Source organism: Ricinus communis, unplaced genomic scaffold (assembly GCF_019578655.1).
Source record: "Ricinus communis isolate WT05 ecotype wild-type unplaced genomic scaffold, ASM1957865v1 Ctg25, whole genome shotgun sequence".
Classification (NCBI taxonomy): Eukaryota; Viridiplantae; Streptophyta; class Magnoliopsida; order Malpighiales; family Euphorbiaceae; genus Ricinus; species Ricinus communis.
This window is the reverse complement of record NW_025963459.1, coordinates 5,001-25,000: the sequence shown is the minus strand read 5'-3', so window position 1 is coordinate 25,000 and position 20,000 is coordinate 5,001. Positions and strand designations below refer to the sequence as shown.

The 20,000-nt window shown below is 32.5% G+C and overlaps 1 non-coding gene and 3 pseudogenes across 1 annotated transcript; 1 reads left to right on the top strand and 3 right to left on the bottom strand.

Moving 5' to 3' along the window:
* The first annotated feature begins 7,712 nt into the window (after positions 1-7,712).
* TRNAR-UCU lies at positions 7,713-7,784 on the top strand. The gene has a single exon. It is a non-coding gene; the product is annotated as a tRNA-Arg (tRNA).
* Positions 7,785-7,942: 158 nt separating this feature from the next.
* Positions 7,943-9,755, bottom strand: LOC125368974 (annotated as a pseudogene).
* A 2,474-nt stretch (positions 9,756-12,229) lies between these two features.
* On the bottom strand, positions 12,230-13,363 carry LOC125368962 (annotated as a pseudogene).
* Positions 13,364-14,403: 1,040 nt separating this feature from the next.
* Positions 14,404-18,584, bottom strand: LOC125368967 (annotated as a pseudogene).
* Between the last annotated feature and the right edge of the window lie 1,416 nt (positions 18,585-20,000).

Sequence of the window (20,000 nt, the reverse complement as noted above, 5' to 3'; positions counted from 1 at the left end):
ATTGGTTACGGAGAAAAAGAAGAGGATTCATATTCATATACATGAGAATTATATAGGAACACGAAAAATCTTGGATTACTTTTGTAAAAATAGAAATTGATTTCTTTGGAATAATAAAACTGTTCCAATTCCAATACTCATGAAGAAAGAGTCGTAATAAATGCAAAGAAGAGGATCTTTCACCCAATAGCGAAGGATTTGAACCAATTTTTCTAGATGGATGGGGTAAGGTATTAATACATCTGACACATAATTTAAATGTGGAAATTTGTCCTCTAAAAAAGGAAATATTGAATGAATTGATCGTAATTTATGAGATTTTACTATCTCTGACCTTTCTAAAGAAGATACTAATCGTAGGGAAAATGGAATTTCCACAATAACTGCAAAGCCCTCTGATATCATTTGATAATATAAATTCTTGTTGTACTTAAAAATGGATTTTGATTAGAATCATTAGCAGAAATAATCAAATGGTTCTGTTGATACATTCGAGTAATTAAACGTTTTACAATTAATAGACTAGATTTATTGTCATAACCTAAATTTTCCAACAAAGTAGATCTATTTAAACTGTGATCATGAGCAAATGTATAAATATACTCCCGAAAGATAAATGGGTATAGGAAGTTATTTTTTCGAGATCTATCTAGTTCTAAATATCTTTGATATTCCTCCATTTTTATTTGAAATTAAATTGGATTGGAAGCCAAGGATAGAGGATTTTTTTATTGGGTTATTAAATGCTACATAGTGCGATACAGTAAAAACAAAGTAGTATGATAGAAAAGAATAGATACCTCGGAAATAGGTAAACTCATCAGTGGACTCCCATCCTCTCTTTTTTCCATCTAATTGGTTTATGTTTATTATAAGATAAATAGATAAAAAAATGATTAGAAATCCTTTATTTTTCAAGCCAATCGCTCTTTTGATTTTGGAAAAAATATCTTTATCAATATACTCTTTCTTCTACACATTAATCTCCCGCTCATACTCATAGTGGGGAATAGCTAATAGTTAGGACTCATTAAAAGAAAATAAAAATTGGCTAAAGGCCTTTCCCGCATTAGGCACTAATTTTTTTAACGTCTAATTAGATTGGATAATCATTCAAATTAAGAACGTAAGCTCATTGCTTTTTTGTTTCCCTATAATTTGGAACCGTAGGACTCTATCCATTTATTCACTCGACACAACCTTGAATTCATTTATTATGTTCCGCACCAAGACCTCAAATAACCAAGAATTCAAATAAGGTTTGGCCCGATTCGACAAAAATGAAATATTCTCAGAATTCTCCATTGATACGACATGCTGTTTTTCCATTCATTCCTTTCAGGATCAGTCGCGGTCTTTCAAACTATACCGATGGTATGGACGAATCCCTTCCTTCATACAAATGCGTAAAAGATATTAGCCGCACTTAAAAGCCGAGTACTCTACCATTGAGTTAGCAGCCCCCAAAAAAAAAAATGAAATTCTATAGATACAGCCGGAATCAAAATAAATAAAGAAATTGAAGCACATGACACAATCAAAACATTAAACTAGCATTAAACTAGCAAGAAATTAAATACAAAAAATTTTAATCAATTCTGAATAAAAAAAAATTAAAAATATTCTTTTATTTTATAATTTATAACATTTTTTTCAATCAAACAAAACGTTTGTATTACAACAAATCTAAAAAAACCATCACTTGAATAAAGAAAAAACCAAATCTATGGAACAGGAATAAATAGATCCACAGAAAAGATCCAATTACCTCAGATCGGATTATATTTATTTGATACACTGTTGTCAATATAAATTGAATAAATTGAGAAAAAAAAAATACACAATGACGAAAACAAAAGAATGAATTGCATTCAATTTAACAATTAAAAATAAAAAAAAATAGGTATGAATATAGTATGAATAGAACAAGAGAAGGGGGGTGTAATAGAGAAAAGGTTATAATATAAAAGCTATATATATATACGAATTACCCACACCCTGCATTTCGTTAAGTAAATTACGTTTGATTAAGACGAAGTTCCGTAAAACCCCGCCTTGCTTAAAATATCATGAACAGTTCCCGTAGGTTGAGCGCCTTTTTCAAGGAAATATAGAATAGTAGGAACATTTAAATAGGTTTGATTTTTTAAAGGATCATAAAAACCCACTTTCCGAAGATCTCTTCCTTCTCTGCGGGATCGAACATCAATTGCAACGATTCGATAAACGGCTCATTGGGGTAGAGGTAGAAAAAAAGACCCCCGTGGAAACGTATAAAGTTTTGTCCTCGTACGGCTCGAGAAAAATGATTCGAAGTTCTGTATATATCTAGAATTATAGTGTCAAATAGATCCATAAAATCATCAAATCAATTAACTTATGATTTAAGTCCTTTTCTTCTTTTTTTTTTTTCTTTTTGGTAAACAAAAGAAAAAAAGCATCTATACCCTTCTAACTCAAGTTGGATAACTTTCAAATAGCTCAAAGGGAACCCCTTAGGCGTTTCATTTTCACTTATTGAGTGATCTCTAATGCCCTTTCTTTTTCTTTTTGTTTCTTTCTTTTATTTTTAAATGTATAATGTATTTTGATTCTTCATTCTGATCTAATTGTTGAGACAATTGAAACGGTATTTCCTTGTTCCAGGATCCTTTATCTTTGCCTTGAATCGTTGGGTTTAGACATTACTTCGGTGATCTTTAATCGTTTCGAAATGGCAGCAACATACCACTTTTTGTGATTTCTTTCTATTAAAGAATCAGACTAACAATTGATTCCTGTGTGATACACTTTTTAATCAAAAGAATTTGGTCAATTCCAACAAACCTTATTCTTGGACTTGAAATTTGCTAGGATTGGATCCTTTCTATTTCGATATTGAAAATATACTTACGAAGTTGTTCCAACTTATTGATTAGGGCTAACCCTAGATTCTTGCTCCTAAGAAATAAATCAATACTTTACTTTCTACTCGAGCTCCATCATGTACTATTTACATTACAACCCAATAAAAACGAAGGTTCTAGTGTATAACAGAACAAACGATGTCGAGCTAAGAGCACCCTCATTCCTATATGCTATTGCTATATGCTATATAATATTATATATAGAGCTATATAATATTAATCTATATACTAATCTATATACTATATAATATATATAATATAATTATATATATATTATATATATAATAGGGGGGATGTAAGAATCCACAGCCGATCGTGTCCTTCAAGTCGCACGTTGCTTTCTACCACATCGTTTCAAACGAAGTTTTACCATAACATTCTTTGAGTTTTGAAATAGTATGTAATTGATTCAATTATGGAATCGTGAATAGTCATTGGTTCGACCGGCACATAGGAATCAAAATTTGAACTTCTATTGGGTAGTTTCTGAAGAAGTGTCAGAAAATTCAAATTAATCCCATATTTTATTGTATGAATATTTTTTATTTTCAATTCTAATTTAGAATAAGATAAAGAAATAAGTTCTTTTGAATCTTCAAGTGACTCCATAGGACGGATTCGCCTATCTCACATTTCTTTGAGTCCCAAGAACTTATAAAATCATTAAAAGATTTCATTTTAAATTGCCTATCCCAATATCATTATTTTTTGTTTTAAGGTAAGAAATATATCTTCTCATTATAAGAGAGAGAAAAACCCCCTTTTTAGATACAGATTTGAATTAAACCATCAAGGATTTAAAATAAAATAAATAGGTAAAAAATATTCAATTTTCAGATAGACTATCAGATAGACTAAAGAATTGTCTAAACTAAAGAATTGTCACTGAAATTAATTATGGATATTCTATGTTAAATATTAAAATTAAGCGAGGGATGACAATTTTTTTACATTACAAAATCGGAAACAAAGGTGTTAATAAAAAAATGCTAAAAATACATACATATAAGCATTTTTCATTTTATGAATAGTTTATTTGACTTGACTTGATTCTTTCTAAAAATTTTTCCTAAAGTAAAGCCGAAAGTGAATGGGATATATGAATCAATCCCGTCTCAATTGTTAGATAGATTCTCAATTGTTAGATAGATTTAGAATTATTCATTAAAGACAAAGATAAAATATCTGAAAATGAGGTTAGTTAAAAGAAACTACATATGAAACATATGTAGTTTCTTTGTTATTTAATTTTCACAGGCACCGGCGAAGGCATTGAAATAGATATCTTCCATTACTAATACTAATTAACTCCTATCTACTTCCCAAATTAAATTATATGGGAGATGTTAAATGATAAATCAAACAAGGAAGGATCCTTTTTTTGATATATAGGAATAGCTGGGACGGAAGGATTCGAACCTCCGAATAGCGGGACCAAAACCCGTTGCCTTACCACTTGGCCACGCCCATTTGAATTTCTATTCAACACTAATAAAAACTAATATTGGTATTAGCTCTTCGTCAATTCCACCAAATATCTAGAAAATATATTAGCTTGTTGTTCGGATTTTTCTATGTGTAGATATAGAATTAAATTCAATTTATTGATCATAATATATAATTCAATTAAGATACTGTATAAAAATATGATTTCCTCTATTCTTTTTGATTTGAGAATTGAAGGATTTTTGATTGGGTGAGTTTAATAAATTTTATAAAGTTTAATAAAGAAGGGTTTTAATCTACCTTTCTTTATCTTTATTTTTATCAATTTTATATCTTTTCTTTTTTTTCTTTTATATTAATAACATATTAATAACTCAGTCAAAATAAAATTATCTTCAAGAACAAAATGTTTGTTATGCTTAATATTTTTAGTTTAATTTGTATCTGTCTTAATTCTGCCCTTTATTCAAGCAATTTTTCTTACAAAATTGCCCGAAGCCTACGCCTTTTTGAATCCAATCCGTAGATGTTATGCCAGTAATCCCTGTACTCTTTTTCTATTAGCCTTTGTTTGGCAGGCTGCTGTAAGTTTTCGATGAGATCTTTAATGCTGTCCTAAAATAATTCATGATTTATTCGAGAAAAAAAATTATAGCAATTGATAAGATCAGATAAGTCTTATAGTATAAAGTATAAACTCTTAATTCAAATATTGAAGTTATTGTATAAATATAAACTATAAACGCGAGAATTCTGGATCACCCCATTTTTTTTCATTCTAAACTTTTTTTCCATTGCAGATCCTATTAGAATCCTTTTTGTAGTTATGAAAAAATATCTAATTTTCGGTATGAAACAAAATTTTTGGCAATTAAAGACTCGACTTTTATTACAAATGAATTTTGAATTTAGAAAAATTATTTTCTATTTCTAGAAACCGCTCCATGTCTTGGTGTTAAAATAGAATATGTGGTATAAAAATAGAGAATCTATTTTTTTCCAAACAAAAAGATCTTGGAGATTTTATAATGCTTACTCTCAAACTCTTTGTTTACACAGTAGTGATATTCTTTGTTTCTCTATTCATCTTTGGATTTTTATCTAATGATCCAGGACGTAATCCCGGACGTGAAGAATAAAAAATAAAATATATAAAATTAAAATAAAAAAAAATATAAGGGTTTTCTTGATTTTCAATGTTCTTAGTATTTTACTATTCTACATTTTAAATATTAAATAAAACAAAAAGTTCGCTAAATTTAAAGAAAGAAAAAAATTCCAAGTCATCACCGGAACCCGGAAGAGAGGATTCGAACCCTCGGTACGGATAACTCGTACAACGGATTAACAATCCGACGCTTTAGTCCACTCAGCCATCTCTCCCGATTGAAAAGGATACTTACTATGTTACATTACACAACAGGTAAGGCGAAATAAAAAAAGCCTTTTCCCTCTTTTCTTTATTTTATTACTTTTATTACTTTCAAAATTACTTTTTATATTTTTTATTCTTTTATTTTTATATGGAACTATTTTATTTAATTTAATATATTAATTTAATATATTAAATTAAATATATATTCTATAATTATATATTTAATTTGAATAATTATATATTCAATTTAAATGAAAATTTAAAATAAAATTCAAAATGTCTTACTCGACAAAGGTTCATTTATATACAATAATCGCATCATGGCGGGTATAGTTTAGTGGTAAAAGTGTGATTCGTTCTATTAACTCTATTCTAATAGTTAAGGGATCCTTGGCTCCATATTCCGGTGAAAACTTTATTTCTTAAAAGATTTAATCCTTTACCTCTCAATGAAAATTCGAGGAAGAATATACATTCTCGTGATTTGTATCCAATTTTTGAATTTCTAATTGAAAAAATTGGATTATGAAATTACAAACATAATTTTATTAATTGGATCAATCCATTCAATTGAATGAGTATGAGTAAAGGATCTATGGAAAAGACAGAAAGTATATTTCTAATCATAGCTAAATCTTCAATTTTTCTTTGTTTTGTATAGTCGAGATTGAAGCAAAATAAGTATTAAACGATGACTTTGGTTTACTATAGACATCGACATCTTGTTTTAGCTCGGTGGAAACAAACTGCCTTTCCTAAGGATTCTTTCAGATGAAATGAGAACGAAGTAACTAGAAAGATTAAAAACCCCACTCGTCTAGAGGATCATCTAAGCGCCTTGCTTTGAATGCATTAAGACAGAAAAGCTAACATAGATGTTATGTGTCGAATTTTTTTCGCTCACTTCTTATAGCTGGAAATTTTCCATATTCCATAAAGGAGCCGAATGAAACCAAAGTTTCATGTTCGGTTTTGAATTAGAGACGTTAAAGATGATGAATCAACGTCGACTATAACTAACCTTCCAAGCTAACGATGCGGGTTCGATTCCCGCTACCCGCTCTATATCTCTATACTCTCTAAAAATACTAAAAATAGAGTCTAAAAATAAAAAAAATAGAGATAATATTTTTATTCTAATATATTTATATAGAATATAATAGAATTTTATATAGAATATAATAGAATATAGAATATTTCTAAAAATATTAATTCAAAAATTTAAATTATTTATTTAAAATTTTTGAATAGTTTCTAATAGTCTAATTAAATTGGACTCCATATACGTATTTTCTATTTTCTATTATTAATTTTCTATTTTCTATTATTATAATTATATTATAATTATTAATATTATTATTCTAATTATTAATATTATTATTATATTATAATATTATATAATATTATATAAATTTTTAATATTAATATTATATAAAATATTATATAAATTTTTAATTTTATATTTTATATTATATAAATAGCTAACTATATATTAACAATATATAATAACCCTCTATTCTATATAGTTAGTTATTATAGAAGTTATTAAGTTTTTATATATTTCTATTATAACTAGTTAATATCTATTATAACTATATAATATAAAGTTATAGTATATAGTTATAATTTGTTCTATAAATAGACTCTAGATAGTGTATATACTATCTTTATATTAATATACTATCTTTATATTATTAGAATATAAATTAATAAGAAACTAGAATAATGTTAGAAAAAGTAATTGTAAATTGCAATAAAAAAATTGAAAATTCTAATAATCTAATAATAAATTCTAAAAATTAGAATATTTCATTCTAAAATTAAATAATTCTAAAATGAATATAAAAGAATTAATCCATCATTTACATTTACATTTTTACATTTCATTTTAATTCAAAAATAGGTAATTCCTAAAATTATCTTGCATATTCTTTTTTATGAACAAAAATATGAAGAAAAAGAAAAAATTGGAATGGAATAGAAAAGCGTCCATTGTCTAATGGATAGGACAGAGGTCTTCTAAACCTTTGGTATAGGTTCAAATCCTATTGGACGCAATTTTTTTTCATATAATATACATATTATAATATAATAATCTATATATAGATTATATAGATTTTATATAGATTCTAAAATATAAATATATAGATTATAAATTTATAAATTATAAAATAAAATTTTTATAATTAAAAGTTAAAGATTAAAAGTGATTAATTTCTTTATACTTATACCTGTAGTGATTTATTTCTTTAGACTTGTTCCTGAAGTAGAAAACGTTCCTTCTGTTCCTGAATAGCTTCTTTCAAAGGGTTTCCGCCTCTTCAGTGAATGTTTTGGTAGAAGATATGATTTCTTGGAACTGAGGTTTATTCGTTTTAAGTAGGTACGTAACTCAACGAGAAATTTCCTTACTTGTCCAATTTCTAATGAATCAAGATAACCATTCGTTCCGGTATAAATAGTCATTATCTGTTCCTCCACCGTGAGAGGAGCTGATTGGGATTATTTGAGCAACTCGCGTAATCGTTGACCTCTTGCCAATTGATTCTGAGTAGCTTTATCAAGATCCGAAGCGAATTGCGCAAAGGCTTCTAATTCTGCGAATTGCGCCAATTCCAATTTTAACTTACCAGCTACTTGTTTCATAGCTTTAATTTGAGCAGCGGATCCTACTCTGGAAACGGAAATACCCACATTAATAGCAGGCCTGATTCCAGCATTGAATAAATCGGCGGATAAGAATATTTGTCCATCTGTAATGGAAATTACATTAGTAGGAATATAAGCCGAAACGTCTCCTGATTGGGTCTCGACTATTGGTAAAGCAGTCATACTTCCTTCACCTAAACGGGAACTTGATTTAGCAGCTCTTTCCAAAAGGCGTGAATGCAAATAAAAGACATCTCCGGGATAAGCTTCACGACCAGGTGGTCTTCGTAATAGAAGCGACATTTGGCGATAAGCCTGCGCTTGTTTGGAGAGATCATCATAAATGATTAAGGTGTGTCGTTCACGGTACATAAAATATTCAGCCAGAGCTGCTCCTGTATAAGGGCGAGGTATTGTAATGTAGCCGGAGAATCCGCCGTTTCGGCTACCACAATAGTGTACTCCATTGCCCCTCTTTCCTGTAAAGTAGTCACTACCTGAGCCACAGAAGACGCTTTTTGCCCAATAGCTACATAAACACATATTACATTTTGTCCTTGTTGATTGAGAATTGTATCTGTGGCTACTGCTGTTTTACCGGTCTGTCTGTCCCCAATAATCAATTCCCGCTGACCGCGTCCTATGGGGATCATCGAATCAATAGCAATAAGTCCTGTTTGAAGAGGCTCGTATACGGAACGTCTCGAAATAATACCAGGAGCGGGAGATTCAATTAACCGCGATTCAGAAGCTGAAATTTCACCTCGACCGTCAATAGGTTTAGCCAGGGCATTTATAACACGACCCAAATAAGCCTCACTCACCGGTATCTGAGCAATCCTTCCTGTTGCTTTTACGGAACTTCCCTCTTGTATCATTAAACCGTCACCCATTAAAACGACACCGACATTATTTGATTCCAAATTCAGAGCAATGCCTATTGTACCCTCTTCAAATTCTACTAATTCACCTGCCATTACTTCATCAAGACCATAAATACGAGCAATGCCGTCGCCTACTTGAAGTACGGTACCCGTATTTACAATCTTTACTTCCCTATTATATTGCTCAATACGTTCGCGGATAATATTACTAATCTCGTCGGCTCGAATGGTTACCATGAATATTTCTTAATTTTTTGAAAAAAAAAAAATAATGCCTACAATAGAATAGAAGGACTAATCAGTTATTTCTTTTATCGCCCCAAACATGCCAAGATTAGCATTGATGGTACGTAAATGTAACTCGTTGGTCAAACAACTATTCAGAGTTCCTAGAGCTCCCTGTAAGGCTTGTTGGAAAACCCGTTGTCGGACTTGATTAATCGTTCTTTGTTGTTCAAAATGAATGGTTTCATTTTGTAATTTTCTAATTGTTTCAAAGTTTTATAAGTTGAATTAATCAAATTCAACTTTTCTCATTCTATCTCAGAGTATCCATTCATTCGAAACTGATCTGCTTCTATTTCCACTTTCCGTAAGCGGGCCCGGGCTTTTCCAGCTGTTCAATGGCCCCTCACGTAGTTCTTCTGAATTTCGAATAGTATCCAAAATCCTTTGTTTTCGATTATCTAATAAATCCGTTAATGAAAGTAGATTATCTTTCCATTCATTGCAAAACTTCCATGATCCTTCCCGAACCAAACATGAATCTTTCGATTCATTTGGCTCTCCGCTCAATTACTTATGGTATGGGGAAATTCCCATAGCTTTTTGACTGAAATGAGCCTATCCTCTATTCTCTATTCATATCATAATACATATTCCAAAATCAAAATATCGAAAATATCGAAACTAATCACTAACCCAAGACCGGAATATTTATATTCGGAGGACTCTTCTGACCAAACAAGTAATTGTCAGTAAAGTTGTTTTTTTCTTCAAATCCAAAATTTACTTTAATGCATAGGTTATCGGCTCAGCATTGGATAAGAATGAGTGAAATACCCATTGGATAAGAATGAGTGAAATACCCATTTTCAAAACAAAAAGGGTTCAAATCTTTTTTCGACATGAGTGTTCTATACCGAAACAATTTCCAACTATTCATTTTGAACTTATTTTTGTATTAACATATGTATTAACATAGTAGTAGAAAGAGTACCTTGCTGCATCTAGACTTTAAACAGTTTAGCTTTAACCATATTAATGGTCCCACGTTATTGGTTGATAGAGAATCAAAGCATATTTACTTTACCCATGAATCACGAACTGCTATGGTTCTTAAAGATGATTTCTTAATTTATTCAGAAGTAATTCGCGGGATCATGCACCTTGTCTTTCCTAGTTAAAACAAAAAGCGCAGCTGGTTCAATCCAGCCTATTCTTGAAATAAACAACTCGCACACCCCTTTCCAAAAAATCAATACACCAAGGACTACACTTAGATTTATTGGATTTGTTGCTAAAATATCGGTATTAAATCCGAAACTCCCGGCGGATGGCCAGTGACCCAAGGAAACGAAAGAATCAGTTACATTTTCATAGGATCTCCTCTTTTCTTGTCGACTATAGACAGACTAATTATCTAATTATATATTTTTATTTTTTTATTCTATTCCACATTTTATTTCTATATTCTATATATTTATATATTCATTTATTATTTTATTTCTATTATTTTCGATTTTTATATTTATAGTATATTTATAGATTATAAATTTCTATTATTTATATTTATTTTATTTGAAATCTCTAATAAGTATTGTTCTTAGTAAAATTCAGTTTAGAATTTGGTACCAGGTCTCGTGTCAATTGCAAAACAAAACAAAATAATATATTATATCCTGTTGCAGCATTTCCTTAAAAAGGTTTCGATTGTACTAAGGGGGGGGAAGGAAAGCGAGTTAGTATACTAATTTCTCGTCCTCAAATCAGTCCTTCCGTGGGTTATTGTCCCAATAAAAATAAATAAGTAATTGTAGGAATGAGATCTTGATATAATTCGAAAACAACCAGCAAGCCCAAGACAATAAAAAATACGTATTTTTATAAGATTAAACAAAAGGATTCGCAAATAAAAGTGCTAATGCTACAACTAGTCCATAAATTGTTAAAGCTTCCATAAAAGCCAGACTAAGCAATAAAGTACCTCGTATTTTCCCTCCGCCTCAGGTTGTCTTGCGATACCCTCTACAGCTTGGCCCGCGGCAGTACCTTGACCAACCCCAGGTCCAATAGAGCAAGCCCAACGGCCAAACCCGCAGCAATAACGGAAGCGGCGAAATCAATGGATTCATGATAAGTTCCTCGCACAAAATAAAATTAAAGAAATGGTTAATGATACAATCAATCAATAAATTATGACTTAATTATTCATTCCATCAATAAGATTTTCATCCAGTCAGAGTAACTAAGAACTCCGAATTGAAGTAATAATATTATTGAATCATCAGAACTACTTCGATATCTATTTTTAGTTCCTATCCACAAAGTTTTTGTGAATTCATACAACTTTTTGTTTTCCATTTCTTTCTTTGTTCCGAATCATTCTTTGAATTCGAACTTTTCATTCTTTTCTTGATTTAATCTCTTTATTCAATATTCAATTCACAGTTACAAACGAAAAAAAAGGAAGGACTTTTCTTGGAATCTCTATCTAAATCTCCGTAGTAGGGCAGATTAGATATATCTTTTAACTCATAGATAACTAGTTAATACTTAATATTCCATATACACGTCCTTCTTACATAACGTAAACCAACTATTCATATCTTAGATTCAATCGGATTCTAAAATCATTTTTGAAACATTCACAAAAGAAAATGGGCTTATAGCCAATATATATATTACATACACCTAGTTTGATTCCACTCTCCCAAACAACCCATTTCGTTTTTCTTAATCTCATTTTCGTAAATTCTTCTCTTCCTTATCATTATCCCACACGGATACAATCAATCTAAATGGAAGAATTCATGAGTCTGAATCATTGCATAGAAGTTTTGGTTGATCTAAGTTCATGTAATTTCTTATTTATTAATAGTTTCCTTTGGTCAAAGATCCTTTAGATCTCTTTCCTTTTTTTTACAATTAATTTAATATCGTAATCTTTTTTCCTTTAGTTTTTACTATTCCTTTAGATTGTATAGACCTTTTGATTTTGTCGATTTATGTGTGTATATTTATGTTCACTAAGTGTAAGTAGATTATCTTGAACAAGGCATAGATTGCCTTACACTAAAAGCTAAAAAAGACTATTTTGAAAATTAGTCAATGATGCCCTTCCATGGATTCGCCTATATAAGCCGCAGCTAAAGTTGCAAAAATAAGAGCTTGAATACCACTTGTAAATAATCCAAGGAACATGACAGGTATAGGAACCACTAAAGGTACTAAAGAAACAAGAACAACAACTACTAATTCATCCGCTAATATATTTCCGAAAGTCGAAGCTAAGCGATAAAGGTTTTGTGAAATCTTCTAAAATGTTAATGGGTAAAAGGATTGGAGTTGGTTGAATGTATTTACCGAAATAACCTAATCCTTTTTGCTAAGGCCCGCATAAAAATATGCTATTGACGTAAGTAAAGCTAAAGCAACGGTAGTATTTATATCATTCGTAGGTGCGGCTAACTCCCCATGAGGTAATTCTATGATCTTCCAAGGTAAAGCGCCCCGCCCAATTAGAAACAAAATAAATAGAAACATAGTTCCAATAAAGGGGACCCATGGACCGTATTCCTCTCAATCTGAGTTTTGCTCACATCTCGAATGAATTCAAGAACATATTCGAAGAAATTCTGACCGCCAGTCGGAATGGTTTGTGGGTTCGAACAGCTACAATGGCGGAACCTAATAAGATAGCAATTACAACCCAAGAAGTAATAAGTACTTGGGCATGGACTTGAAACCTCCTATTTTCCAATAGAAATGCTGGCCTACTTCCACACCGGATATATCATATAACCCTTTTAGTGTGTTGATGGAACATGATAGAACATGAACATTCATATTGCCCTCTGAAAAAGAAAACTTTAAAAGGAATTATTTTGATTCAACCATCTTTTTTTGACTTGCCCGCTAAAATTGTATATTTTCAATTTAAATTGTATATTTTAGATACCGACAAATCACATAATATACCCAGTTATTTTTATCTCTTTTGTACGATTCAGAAATAGTAACCGATTCCATAAATATATGCTATGGAATTCACAAAATAATTAATTTATCTTATTATTACTCTATCTTATTATTAATCAGGGATTTCGTATATAGCTAGAACGACCCTCACAAATTGCAAATACTAATTTATTAAGAATTAGTCGGATTGAAGCTATAGCGTCATCATTCGCTGGAATCGAAATATCTGCGAGATCCGGGTCACAGTTTGTATCAATTAAACAAATCGTTGGGATTCCCAAAGTGATACATTCCCGAAGAGCCGTATAGTCTTCTTGCTGATCAACGATTATTACAATATCAGGTAACCCGTCATATATTTAATCCCACCCAGATATGTTTGCAAGTGAGCTAACTGTCTCTTCAACCGAGCCGCATCTCCTTTCGGAAGACGGTTGAGTCTACCTGTCTTTTGTTCCATTCTCAAGTCCCTGAACTTTTGAAGTCTAGTTTCTGTAGTGGACCAATTCGTTAAAATACCGCCGAGCCATTTTTTATTAACATAATGACACCGAGCCCTTATTGCAGCTCGTGCTACTGAATCCGCCGCTTTATTTTTGGTACCAACAATTAAAATTGTTTTCTCCTACTTGCTGCATCAAAACTAAATCACAAGCTTCTGATAAAAACGAGCAGTTCTAGTAAGATTTGTAATATGAATACCCTTACGCTTTGCAGAGATATAAGGTGCCATTCTCGGATTCCATTTTCTAGTACCATGACCAAAATGAACTCCTGCTTTCATCATCTCTTCCAAATTAATGTTCCAATATCTTCTTATCATTTCTCCCACTTCCTCTCTCTTTTTTTTCTTTTCAGAAAAAGAGAGACAGGGTATGAAATAAATAATTGTTCCGATGGAACCTTCTCTTTCCCGGAGATTGGACGTTGATATACGATCCAAGCGATTAATTTCTTTCTATTCCTTAATTTCTTTATTTCTTTACTATTAACGAATCACATGTAACAAATCACAGGACCGCGTTAATTAAAAAAAAGGATGAATCCGCTCTTAGGAATCATTAAATCCTATAAATGATTGTTCTGATGTATCGTAGAAATTTTTTGAAATGCAAGAATAAAATAACTCTCTGTGGTGGAATAAAATATCTCTATCTCTAAATTCCCCCCCGAATAAATTATTCTTTTTGGTTTTCAAAGGAATGTTCTTATATTGCCTTGAACCTTGTACTAATCCTTTGAATCCGGTACCAACGGGTATCATACCGCCTAGAACAACGTTTTCTTTCAGGCCTTTCAACCAATCGATACGACCGCGGAGAGCGGCTTTTGCTAAAACACGAGCAGTTTCTTGAAAACTGGCCTCGGATATGAAACTTTGAGTATTCAGGGATGCTCTCGTTATTCCCAATAATATGGCTCGGTAACAGATGGCTTCTTCCAAAGCACGTCCCGTTCGTTCCGCTCGCAACAATCCAATTAGTTCTCCGGGTGAAAAAACATTAGACATTCCGTCTTCTGAAACCAATACTTTTGATGTTATTTGACGTACAATAATTTCTATATGCCTATTATGGATCTGCACCCCTTGGGATCGATAAACCCTTTGGATCTTATTAACCAAAGAGATGCGACTTTGCACTATAGTTAGCTCAGTACCAATCAAGAATCCCCAAGGAATTCCAAGAATTCTTGGTATACATTCGTTCCAACCCCCAACTCTCTTTTCTAGGTTTATCGATATTGAATCAATTGAACGCACTTCTAACACTTGTTCTACTTTTGGAAGACCCTGCGTTATATCACCAGATCTCGACTTTTCATATATAAATGTAACTAATGTATCTCCTTCGTAAAGTTTCTCCATAATGGCCATGAACGGTTGCTCCCGGGTGGCCAAATAAAACTTAGCGGATCTTATTACTACAGAGCCAATGTGAATAATTATAACTTGACCCGATTTTAGATGTGGTCCGTTTTTGGCCATACAGACATTTTCGCAAATAAACTGTCCCAGGCTAATTATTGTGAAGCTTTCTTCACAATAATTATGACAATAATTATGATGATAATTATGATGGAGAAAATACCAATTCAAATTGAATGGATTCAAAACACTGTTACTGCATGGATCGGGATTAACAACTCTCCCGTTTTCGTCCATTAAATAATATTTAAGTACTCGAAAAGTCTGTTTTAAATTGTCAAGTTTCAAATATTTAGTTACTGAGATCCGATTATGAGTTATTAAATTTAAATGGTAAAATAAATACAAATTCGCAATTTGAAGGGCTGTTCCTAAAGGGCCCAACGAATTTCTAATTGGAATTATAGGATCTCTTTTAATTGATTCTTTTATTACATTGTGATGTTTTACATCGTTGAAGGGATCCATTCGAAAACAATTAGATGATGACAAAATTATCAAAGATTGACATTCCTTATTTCTATTCAACAACGTACTAATAGTTCCTTGATTTTGTTTAAGTGATTGTTGAATCCTTGTCTTGAAATAGATGGGATAAAATGGATTAATATTGGTGTGATTTGCCCCATTATTAGAGATCGGCCCTGAACCCGATGGATCATTCCTTTTCTACTGATATATGAAATATGGGATTTCACTAGGTTGATTCTTAAGAAATCACGAATCAGACCATTTGTGTTTACTTCAACAAGGCGCGGGCCTCTTCGATAGAAGAACTTTTTTCTTGGTCCCAATTCAACACTAAACAAGTACGAACTAATTGAATACTTGTGTCAGAAATTCCTCGAATCGGTTTACCATTTCCAGAAGAATATAATTGACAACTCGAAGTTTCAGATTATCCTTTTCCTGCAATAAATCCCGGGGAAAGTGTTTCTAAATTTATACCGTTCGCTATCTCATATATGATTACTAGTCGAACCAAAACAAAATACTTTTCCTGGTAGGTGCGATTCGTTGGATATAGATCCAGTTTTTCTGTTTTTGATTCCTTAGAATTTGTTTTACCATTCCTGGTGGTATCAAGATACCACTGTGTCGGGATATTTTATCTGTCTCTCCGGAAATGGATATCTCCAGAAAAGATTTTAAGCTCAATTTTTTTTCTCCTCGGACCAATCCGCCCACCCGACTTCTTGTATTTAAAGTGATTGGTGTATCTACTCCAATGATACTATTGTTCCATTAGGGAAGAAGATTCGGGTAAAATATACACTTCTTCGGAATGAAAAAGCGATCTACCTTCATTTGGTATTTTGGCTTAAATTCTTTGACTCCGATACTCAATCAAATCTTCTTTTTGACGATTGAATGCACCCCTATAGCCCCATATTTAGTAATTCCGAACTCTTTCTTGGTATTGGGGATCGTCAAAATAAGCAAAACACTATTTCTACGGAAAATACCATTTAGCGGTATTTCAATCGAGATAGCCGAGGAGCGGGTCATTAGTTTTTCTTGTTCTTGAATTGATTGGAATGGGATGATTTATTTCTTCGCCTCTTGCAATAAATCAAATTCTCGTAGAGAATCGCGGGATATAGTTACAATGGCCAGTACATACGATTCGATTAAGTTCTGAATAATAAGGAATCCTACTTGGTTTTTACCCGAAAATCTGAACTAAAATTTGGGTTTAACTTGATCATTATTTACGGAATTTACGGAAGGACTAGAAATATATCTTCTTTTGATAGAGAATGAACGTTCATTTGATCTTGATCCTTATGGGCGAAAGAACTATACTGGATCTGCACGAATTTCCTGATAATATCCATAAATGACTTGTTTTTGGTAAGAGATGGACATTACATAAATTCAGGTGCATGGTATACATCAGTACTCCAGTGCATTTCCCTTCTGAATCGGAATAAATATGTTTCGAACCTTCTCTTTAAAATTCAAAGTGTATGTTCCCTTGAATTTCAGCAATCACTTGTTCTGATTCTACATATTGATTGTTTGAACTAAAGGGAAACTCTTTGGTGGAATAGTAGCGTTATATATCGTGACTTTCAATAGTTACATACAAGTCTATAACATGAAAACAGGATGCCCATGACGTGTATGGGATGAACCAAATCCTCGTTAAATTTTATTTTCCATTAGAGGCTCGTACATGTTCTGCAGTACCTGTGAATACTCCGCCGGTATGAAATGTTCTTGAGGATTGACTTTAATTCCACTAGATCGCCATGAGTAGGACTCCGGCCATAACATAATCGACAGATCCAAGACGTACTCCTACAAGTAAAGGGAGTTCGAATAGATATTGTTTGTGTTCGAAAGGTTATGAATCGATTGGCAAGTCTAATCAATATCTTGATTTCGAATGGCAATGCATCGTAGACCCTTATATATTGTCTGCTAATACACGACCAATTAATGTTTGAATAAAATTCTTTCGACATCATCCCATTTTGAGGACTCACAGAAATCCCTCGGGTGGTGCCACAATCTGTTCTACGTACAACAATGTGTTGAACTACTTCAACAAGTCTACGCGTAAGATATCCAGCATCTGATGTTCGTACAGCGGTATCGACAACCCCTGCGGGCTCCGTAGCAAGAAATGATATATTCTGTTAAAGATAGTCCTTCGCGTAAATTGCTTTGAATAGGTAAATCGATCATTTGTCCTTGTGGATCCGACATTAATCCTCTCATACCTACTAATTGGTGTACTTGAGATACATTTCCCCTAGCTCCCGAAAGACATTATATGGACTGGTTAAAGGTTCCGTCATCTAAATTAAATTCATTTCTTGTCGCAAATATTTAGCATACCATCTCAATAGATTGGCAATTTTCTACCGTGTACATTTCCATAATGATAGTGTTTTCCAAATCAAACTTTGTTGTTCAGCATCTTGAACTAGCCATCCCTTAGAGTATTGTTAAAAGATCATCAATTCCTAATGAAATGGATGTAGCAGTGGCTTGCTGGAAACCCAGAGTCTTTACTTGATCCAGGATGTGATGTATGCCATTCCAAAATGATCTATTAATCTGCTAATAAGTCGTTGGCAGTTCCATCTATCACTTTGAAGACCAGATTGGCCCGTTTGGCCATAAGTACCTCCATATTCCGCTGAGTAGAGTTCGACAATGGATTTGAGTCAATGATTGGAAACTTCCTTTTCGATCTTGATTTGCATAGAAATGAAATTCAGGAACTAGGGTCCTAGCTGAACCGAAGAGATCGGAATTCATGCCAGTGTCATAGAATTACTTAGCTTAGATCCCTATGATTAGATACCATCTGAGCCGGCTTGGCAAAACCCTTGTATAGCTTCTTCGATTTCTCGATAGAAATATGACCAACAGTAGTTCGAATGTATATACAAAGAATTTCTTTTATATTTCTTACTATTAGATAGTGTTCATAAATCTCATGATAGGTACCCAAAGATTCATAGTGAACTTCGACGGGAGCTTCTCTTGAAGCAATAGCGCGTTGATCTAGTTGCCAACGGAGCCACAAAGGACTATCTAAATTGATTCTTTTCTGCCGATAAGCACCAATTGCATCATAGGAATTGAAAAAGTTCTTTCGTATATTGATTATTATCGTAAATTCTTTCATTTTGATAATTTCTGTGATTACATGGATTATACCTATTTGCACAAATACCTCGGCGATTCCTGCTTGTTAATACATAGAGCCCAATAAGCATATCTTGAGTTGGTACGGAAATGGGATCTCCAATAGCTGGAGATAAAGTTATATGAAAACATAAGTAAACGAGCCTCCGCTTGAGCCTCCAACGATAAAGGTACATGAACAGCCATTTGATCCCCATCAAAGTCTGCAGTGGGTTGGAATGCCTGTATGCCTAATCTATGCAAAGTCGGCGCTCTATTCAGTAATACCGGATGCCCTGCATAACTTCCTGAAGTATTTATACAATTGGCTCTTTTTCCGAATTTTACTCTTAGCAACTCCTATGTTCGAGCAGATGTTGTCTAATTAGACCACGAATTACAAATATCTGGAAAAGTTCTATTGCTATTTGAAGATGAATAATCAACCCGTTTTCCAAGCATAGTCTCACGAAATCTTCCTTCTTTGCCTTCAATTACATCCGAAAACGACTTGTAAACTATTATGACCGTCTCTCATTGGTTGTCCGCGGATTCCATTATCAAGTGTATCCACGGCTTCTTGTACTAATTTTCTGACATTACAATTCTCTGGCGTAGATCTACTTGTTGTTAATAGATCAATGAGTATTGTTCCGATAGATAACTCTTCTATAGAGTTCATTAATATCTGAACTCATTAGTTTACCCCATCTATCTGAATGATCGGTCTCAACTCGGGAAGGCAGTAATAGACATAAAACCATCCATTCTGGTTCTATATTTGTTCGAATAAAATGCTTAGCTAATTCCACGCGTCGAACCAAAAATCCTTTCTTCTTCCAACTTTTCGATCTTCCCATTCATTCCCGTAGGCCTTCTTCCCTAATTCTTTCCATTCTACCGATGAATAATCTATAATAATTCGCAAATCTAGATCGGCTAATTGTTCTCGGATAGCACCAGCTCCT